Here is an 8641-nt window from a genome sequence, read left to right on the forward strand (position 1 = left end):
CTGCGGTGCGCTTCAGCGCCCGGGCGCTCAGTCCTCGCCGACGCCGCGCCACCGGGTCCTAGCGCCCTTCACACAGAAACCCACAGGCCACAGCTGATGGCCAGGCGGGCGAAGCAGAAAGGGGTTGCCGATCTTTTCCCCAGCCCCTAACCCACAGGGCCACTAGAACTGGGTTCATTCCCAACGTCCTCCCTTTCCATGCTTGTGCTTCTGGGAAATGGGTAGAATTCATGCCCCAACTGCCTGGAGCTGCTGAAGTTAACTCCCTTTCCAAAGCTACCTACAGTAGGGGCGTTGTGGACAGTTGGCTTCAGGTTGGGACTTCTGTCACCTTGGATTTCTTGCTCATGGTTACTCCGACGCACTGCCTCCGCCATGGCCCCCGACCACATTTACCCTTGGCTCTTCCCCACCTTCCCGCTCGGCGGCGTCCCTCTGTACGGGGCCAAGAGTCGCTGGCGGAGGGGCAGCACCTGCGACCCCGGCCGCGGACACGCCGCCCCTTCCCACTCGGGCTTCGCCGAGCTCAGCCTCTTCCAGCCTCTCCCAGTGCGTCGGTCCCCCACCCCTTGGGCGGGGCTGCGAGTATGAAAGAATCAGAAACAGCTGGCAGCTTTCCCCGAACCAGAGGCCAGGGTGGGGGTCCTGCTGAGAGAGTGGAAGCCCCGGAGCCATGTCTCTGCCTTTCCACCCTTCCTTCCTCCTTCCCGCTGCTCCCACAGGCCCCCTCCTGCACACCGGCGCAGGAGGGGGGACGTTATTAGTCAGAAAGGGGGAGATGTTGTCTATAAAAAATTACTTCCCTACCTCACTTCCCAGAGTGGTAGGCAAAGAGCACTTGGGGCTACAGCAGCTCTTACTGAACCCAAAAAAATTATTTTGAAAACTCCAGAGTTTACCTGGGTTCTGAACCCACCCAGACTCTTTCCTCAACTCAGTTTCTCACTATCCCCCCATCCCCTCTCTAATGAGTCTTCCTGACCTCTTCCCATGATTTATCTAAATTGCAAAGGCCGGTAGTAAACCGTCCACCCCTGCCAATCCCAAATGCACTTAGGGTGGTGGTAGTTTAGAGAACTGGCTTGCGAACAGGCTGCAGCTGGTCAAGGCCGCAGACATCACAGAGGAAGAGAAGAGCTCTGAAGGACCTCCATTTCCCCTCCCTGCTTATCACTCCTTTACCCATCACTTTCTCTGGCATGTGGTGGATGCATCCGTTAAGTCAATGAAGAGTGATTTAATCCCAGTCATGTGCCAGAACTATGCTAGGCACCAAGCACACATCAGTGAAGAAAGAAAAATAGTTTCTGCCTTTATGGAGTTTGCCTTGTGTTGGGGAAAGATAGAAAAGAAATAAAGCTGTTAACATCCTAAGTAAAACACACAATATGCTAGAAAGTACAAGGGGGGACAGGAAACCCAGTAGGTTCAAGGGAATGGGTCACAGGACTATGGTTACCACAGTAGGTCTCATTAGGGTGACTTTTAAAGATTTAAAGGAAGGAATGAACCATGAAGGTTCTTGGTGAAGAGCCAAAAACCAGCACAGATGCTAAGGCAAGAGTGGGTTGGTGTGCAAGTAACAGGGTGGTCCAGGTCATTGAGGGAGAAGGTGCTCCTCTTGGAAAGGTGCACCAGAAAGGTGGAAAACCACGTTGGACTGGACTGGGCTGGAGTGGGTGGGCACAAAAGGGTTGAGTCCAGAAACCTAGCAGGGCCAATATACAGGCCATAGGCATGCAGACCCTGTCTATCCCAGCCAGCCAGCACACTTCTCTCCCCTTTCTGTACAGAAGATTCCAATTATTTCCTTATAAAGGAGCACACCTTGTTGTGCTTCTTTGAGAGGGGCAGGCGAGAGAGGAGTGGGCCCAGACCCATTACCCTTTCCTTGGGTCATTCCTTCACCTCCTCTAAGTCCAGCCCCACCCAGATGCTGGGCAGCCATCTGCAAGCCTCTCCCAGACTCCCCTGTGTGCTTAGATCTGGGTGTGACTCTGGCTCGGTGCTTATTTCTACATATGGGCCTGAGGTACTGGGGTGAGGAGCTGGAGATGATCGCATCAGCCCTAACCTTGGATGGACTTACCCACATGGGCCCCTTCTTTGGCTTCCACTGTCTTCACAGTCAAGTGGGACCATGTCTTGGCACAATGTGGATGCTCAACTATTAAAACATGTTTCTGAGTTGAGGGGCGGTGAGGGGGCAGAACATCAGCTCCGAGAGAAAGGGAAATGTGTTATGGACAGGCCTGTTCCCTAGGCTTCCAGGCTATCCCTGTCCTGGGCTTTCCTCCTTCCTCTTCCCCTTCCGCCTCTCCAAGCTCCCAGCTCCCCAGGAGGAAGCCCAGGCAGCACGAGCAGCTAACTGGAAGAGCTGCACTCAACCACTTAACTAGAGAGTGAGTATGGAGCCAGAGAAGAGGTTTTCTGGGATCTGCCCCTTCGGAGTTTTAAATCTGAAAATAAACTTCGAGTCTCAAGATCCAGGACACTATTGGCGTGCTCAGCTCCTCACGCAAGTGCCTGCGCGTCAATGCCAGAGGCTCAGTCTAACCCTTGACTTGTTTCTTTCTCTTGACCCCTGCCCCTCACCCTGAGTTATAACGGTCAGGAGGAGTTAAATTCTGACCTGGAGGGTCCTGCATAGCATCAAGCCAGCATTATTGAGCACCTGCTGTGTGCACTGACCAGGGTATCCTTAATTACACCACTCCAAAGGAGTAAAAGGCTCCTTCTTAGTCCTTGACACTTTCTATTTTCACGCAAATAGGATAAAGCATGCTGAGGGTGGCATGCCAGTTTCTGTGGTTTGAGACTATAGTTAAGCGTAGACATCAGAGACTGAAGAAGAATCTTAGTCACTCTGAAAGCTGCCAAGGTTCCCTGGCCTTCAGCAGGGCACCTTCCACCCAGCCAGAAAAGCCAGGTCCTTTCTCTCCCTTAAGGCGGCGCCATAGCCTCATGCCCTCCCCAAAGTGGGTGGCCAAAGGAAGAGGGTCCCCCATCCCACTTGGTATCTCACCTCATGCTCTATTTCCTGGCAACCTAGTTAAAGTTCATCTTCTTTTATTCTATGCTTAACAATGTTTAAGTTTTGCTGGCCTTAGGATGGGAGTGGATGAGCTAAGGGAAGCTGGAGGTGGGCAATCCCACTCCAACCTGGTCCAACTCCACAGAAATTTCCCTCCCTTTGCCCCTTTGGTGATGACCTTCTCTTTCTCTGTGGGTGGGAGGTGGTGTGGATGGTAATGAGCAGAGAGAAAGGCCCAGAAGAAGCTAGGGGGAGGTTTGGGTGGGAGTCAAGAAATTCCTGAGCTTACTGCTTGCAAAAGCGGCCCTGAGACACTGGTCCCTGAGATTTCCATACAAACTGAGGTGGGTCTCCTTTTGAAACAGGGCCAGGTTTGCACAGGTCCCTAGGACCTACTTTCCCTGTTGCCACCTCTAACTGGTGTCGGGGAAAGAGAAAGAAGCTTGGGAAGAGCCCAGGGGCTGTTGAGGGTGGAAAGCTGTGCTTTGCACACAGCCTGACCTCTCTCCTTGGTATTTATGAGCTCCTGGGGAGGCCAAGTGGGCTGTGAGGAAAGATGTGTCCAATCTCAACAGGGAAGGGGACTTGGTGAGACAGGGCCAGAGATAGGAAAGCCCCCAGCGGAGGATAGTCCAAGGGGTGGGAGCAGGCTGCTCCACAGGGAGCCAAGGAGAAAGGAAGAGGGGGCACAAGGGGAAAAGGAGGAGGAGAGGTTTGGAAGGAGGTGGGACCACGGGGGTGGAACACAGGATCTGGAGCCTCTTAGCGCTTTGCTTGTAATCAGACTGGAGCCAGGCGGTGGGCGGAGGGCCATCCTGGGCGGGTGGCCCAGGTTCTGTGTGAGGCCAGTGGGCGTGCTGCTGGGATCCTGGGTGGTCACTGACCAGTCTCACCCCAAGGGAGAGTGGTTTCAATTTGTCCCCACTCCCCTCCCAATCTGTCACTATCAAATAGGCTAAGAAATGATCCCCTCTCCTGCCCCCACACCTGTTCTGAACCCCAGGATGATTTGCTTGAAGTGGGCAGAAATCCACAGAGTCCACTATTTGCTTTTTCTCCTGCTCCAAAATCCTCTGTCTGTGCTGCCTCTGGTCCTCCCGTTTCCCTCATGCTGCTTCTCTGTCTCCATCCCTACCTCTGCAGTCTCGCGGGCTCATACTTCTGTCCATACCTATCTCTGTCTCTGTGTTTGTCTACCTGCCTGCTTTTATCTGGGTGCTATGCTTGTCTTTCTTCCTCTACTGAGTGTTCTTTCTGTCCCTCACTGTTGCTGAGTTACTCTCTGTCTCCGTGTGTATCTCTGGTCAACAGCCTTTCCTCTCAATAAGAATCAGCTCATTGCCTCATCTTGCCCTCTCTGCTCTATCTCTGCATGTCCTCTGATGCTCTGTGGCTCTTAGCTCCATTCTTTCTTGTGTGTGCCTCTCTGTCTCACATCTACCCTCTGCAATGCAGGGCAAATCAGGAAACCCAAATTCTTGTCCTCCAAGAAGCCACAGCTTTCTGCATGGCTATGAGCATCAGCTGGATAGAACTGATGCATTGAACACCATTCGTGTTCACCCAAGAGCGGTCTCGAATTTAGATCTTACAACGTCAGCTCTAGACTGGAGAGGTGAGCAGTGTCCGGATGTCTGGAAGTCTGCCTTCTTGGCATGGATTTACCAGTGACTGCACACAACGCCTGGCACAAGGCAGGCACTTAGCAATCACTTTCTCACTCCAGGCCTCAGTTTTCTCATTTGATGATCCAACTGAAGGCTTCCTTCTTCTTTACCACTTCTTTCTTAAAACACAGCTCACCCTGTTGATCCGCAAGGTCTTTGCTTCTCTGCTCCCTCAATGTGACCCTAAAGCCAGAATTCCAGAGTGCTAGAAAACTCAGGGGGAGGGGTTCCTAGTACTGTCTGTCAGCAGGCCCCCAGAGGAGGACTCCCCACTTCTTCACCCCGTTCAACATCAGAGTAGACAAGGTCCCTTAGCTGAGGCCATGTCTGGGATACAAACCAGATTAGCTCATCTCTCTAATCCTCTTTGTGCTGGGGCCTCTGCCAGGCAGGGACACCCACAGCGCAGAAAAAGGGTGTGTGTGTGTGTGTGTGTGTGTGTGTGTGTGTGTGTGTGTGTATGCGCTCCGGACTCCTGAAGAAAGGACATGGAAGTCTCTCCTCCCTTCACTGCCCTCTCCTGCTTGAAGGTCCCAAATTAGCCGCCCTCCCTGTGCAAAAAACCTCATCAGGCTTCAGCAAAGACAGACTTCGTAATCCCAGCCTGGCTTCCCTCTCCTCTCCACAGCTTCTCTCAGACTGTAGAAATCATTCCAGTCATCCCTGTACTTCTGATCAGCTCCGGACCCACTACAAAACCCGTGGAGTATTTTCTGTTCTTCCTTCAGTCGTGCAGAAGAAGGGTCTTTCCGTCACTTCTGGAAAACCCTTAGTGTCAGGGGGAAACAGCATATGTGTCGGGGTAGGGGCCGACTTCATACTCCAAATTGGAGACCTCTAGCCCCTCTCTAAAGTTTCATTTGGCGAAGGCTCCCTTGGTTGATAAGATCAAAGCATTCCCTCCGCCAAATCATTACCTTATTGTCGAAGCAATTACAGAACTTATTGTATCAATTAGCCTGCTCTCCAGCTGCAGCTGCTGTTTATCTCTGTGGTGCGCGTGCGGAGCGAAGAACCGGGCGGGTGCAGGGCCAGCAGCAGCCGCCGCGCTCGGGCCGAGGCTGGGAGCTGTCCGCCAGCTTGCAGCAGGGCCCGGGGGCCGGAGGGCAGGGAAACCGCACGGCAGGGCTCCGAACCCACGGGGCTGCAGCATCGCTCCGTCCCAGGAGCCCGCGTGGCCCCGGAAGGCGGGCCAGCACTTCAGGAGCGACGGTGCTACGGGCCCGCGCTCAGGGGACCACTCTGGCACCAAGCGTTGAAGCTGAGCCTCTTCGCTGCCCGCGGTGAGTGGCTCGATCTGTAGAGCGGGCGCCCCCGTGTGGCGTTTCTGGGAAAGGCATGGCAGAGTGAGCGTCCCGTCCCCGGTACCCAGCGGTCCAGGCCTGCGGAAGGTGTTCCCACCGCTATAGGCCCTCGGCAATGCTGCTTCAGCGTCACCTTCCACACTTGACATTGGGGTGGGGGTAGGGGGCGGATGAGAGAGAGGTAGTGTCTTTTAGAACGACGATTCAAATTTTTTTTTTAATTCTCAAAATAGTTGGTATCAAACTTTTGGGAAGTTTTCATTGCGTGGAATTTTTTTTTGTTTAATATCTGTTATTATAAAAAAATTAAATATAATAAACGCAAGAGCAAGCTCCCAATGGCCAAAATTGGAACAACTAGAGCAACAAAATAAAGCAGTATTATACTTTTAACTTGAAGCATAAAATAAATACCCATACGTTCGTACAGATATAAATGATTAAAGAAAGAAAGAAATGGGGGGAGAAGACAGAAATCGCTCACGTATAAGAATTTTTTTAAAAAAAATCATGTAGATACAGAGTTCCTCTTGGTTCAAAATGATAGGAACTGAAGAACAAGCAATTATCATTGATTTTAAAAAAAACAACCCCAAAACCAACCAAAACCCCGCAAACCCCCAACATCAGCGTGCAATCAATTCCAATTCAGTTACCCTATGGAACAGAGTAGAACTTCCATGGACGGTTCCCACGGCTGTAAAACTTTCTGGGAACAGATTCCCATAGCTTTCTCCTGCGCAGCTGCTGGTGGCTTCTAATCACCACCCGTTCCATTAGCAGCTAAGCACTTAACTGCTGCGCTTTCTGTGCTCTTTACCATTAGTTCATATGGGATTTTTATTTTTAGCATTCCCCGGTCCCAAAAATAACTTAATTAATATCTCGTATAACATAGAAAACCTAAAATAACACTTTTGTTGTTAATGTTTTGGTGAAGTCAGGACTTATTCAGCTGACCTTCCAGCTGACTTTCAGAGGCTGTAAATCATATGGGTGGAGATTGTCCATCTTTCTCCTGTGGGGCAGTGGATGGCTTCAAACCGTCTGCCTTTGTGTTGGCAGCACAATTCTTTATCATCAGAGCTGCCTAACAGATAGTAGCAGCAGGAATGATCGGGTAAATACACAGGCTATAAATGTATGGACAGTATAGTCACAGGGAAAGAGCTTGGTGACACCACTCTAGATGCTCGGCATTTCTCTGTCTCTTTAAAAGCTCACTGCTACACAAAGTCTGAACGCCAGTTTCGCGTTTTGCCTTTTTCCCTGAAAGAGAAAATCTTCTTTTCATATTTCTTTCACTTTATGATAACAAGTACCAACGTAGGTCTTCCCTGAATGCAAAATAGCAAAAGCGAACTTCTGAAACCTGGAATAACAGTACACTCTTTCCAAGGAGGTGAAAGTAACTCCCCTCTCCTTACGGGGGAGCTAGATAGCCTTCCTTCCTAGTTCAGGGCAGAAAGTTAGGGTGAAGGAGGACAGTGGGGAAACCTCAGCCAAGTGAACAAGGTCAGTATTACTGCTGACAAGTCTTGCTGACAGTATGTACCTTTGCTTTGATATTATGAGGATTGTGACCTTCCTCCCCTAAACCTGCAGCCATAGTCTTATCATGAAAACAAATCTTCAGAAAAAACCTGCCAAGTGACATCTTAGAAAATACCTGCCTGGTACACCTCCTCTATTGTACTTAGGATTTTTGAAGGCTTGTTATTTCAGAAGTGGATGGCCAATCCTTCTTCCTATTATGTGTTCTAAAGCTGAGTATCCAAATTAAGAAAGACTAGGACGGAGGATTAGCCATCCAGTTCCGAAATGCCTCAAACATTTTACTGAAAGGAGCAGAAGAAAGAAGTAAGCAGAAGAAAGAAGAAAGAAGTAACCCATTACAGAAGTAACCTACAGATTCAATGTTGTTGCTCACGGCTCTCTCCTCACCCCAGGAGTGCACACACGTGTCTGTCTATCTGCCTGTCTGTCTTGTCCCATCCCTTTATTTGCTCCACCACAATCTCCTTCACTCTGCCCTACCCTGGCTAGCACCTCCCGTCCCCTAGCCAAAACACTTGATATGATCGTTCAGAACTCATTTCACTTCCATGATGCACTCCACAATCAACACTTTTGACACAGCAGTCAGGAAATAAAAAAATGACTTATAGTAGGGAAATCTATGGTCAAGGACCTCATCAAAGTGCTAAAGAGCAATGATGTCAGCATAAAGACTAAGGTGTGCCTGATCCAGGCCATGGTCTTTGCAGTTACTTATTATGCATCAAAGAGCTGGAAAATGACTAAGGATGAGAGAAGAAGAATCAATGCTTTTGAGTTGTAGTGCTGGAGATGGACCTCCAAGAGAACAAACTGGTCTTTCTTGGAGAGGATAGAACCAGTTTTCTCCTTGGGAGCAAGGATTTTGAAGCTCCGAATCACATACTTTGGGCACATGGCCATGAGAGACCAGTTCTTGAAGAATGACATCAATGCTTGGAAGGACAGTGTAGGAGACAAAGACCTTGGATGAGATTAACACAATAACTGGGGTAATGCGGGTAGGTACAAGTATAGGTTTTGCATTAGCATGATCAAGTGTTCTGGGATTCCCATTCTTCTCAGAGTCAGTCACAGCT

The sequence above is a fragment of the Elephantulus edwardii genome, unplaced genomic scaffold (genome assembly GCF_000299155.1).
Source record: "Elephantulus edwardii isolate Elephantulus edwardi_28Jun2011 unplaced genomic scaffold, EleEdw1.0 scaffold00174, whole genome shotgun sequence".
In the NCBI taxonomy this organism is placed as follows: Eukaryota; Metazoa; Chordata; class Mammalia; order Macroscelidea; family Macroscelididae; genus Elephantulus; species Elephantulus edwardii.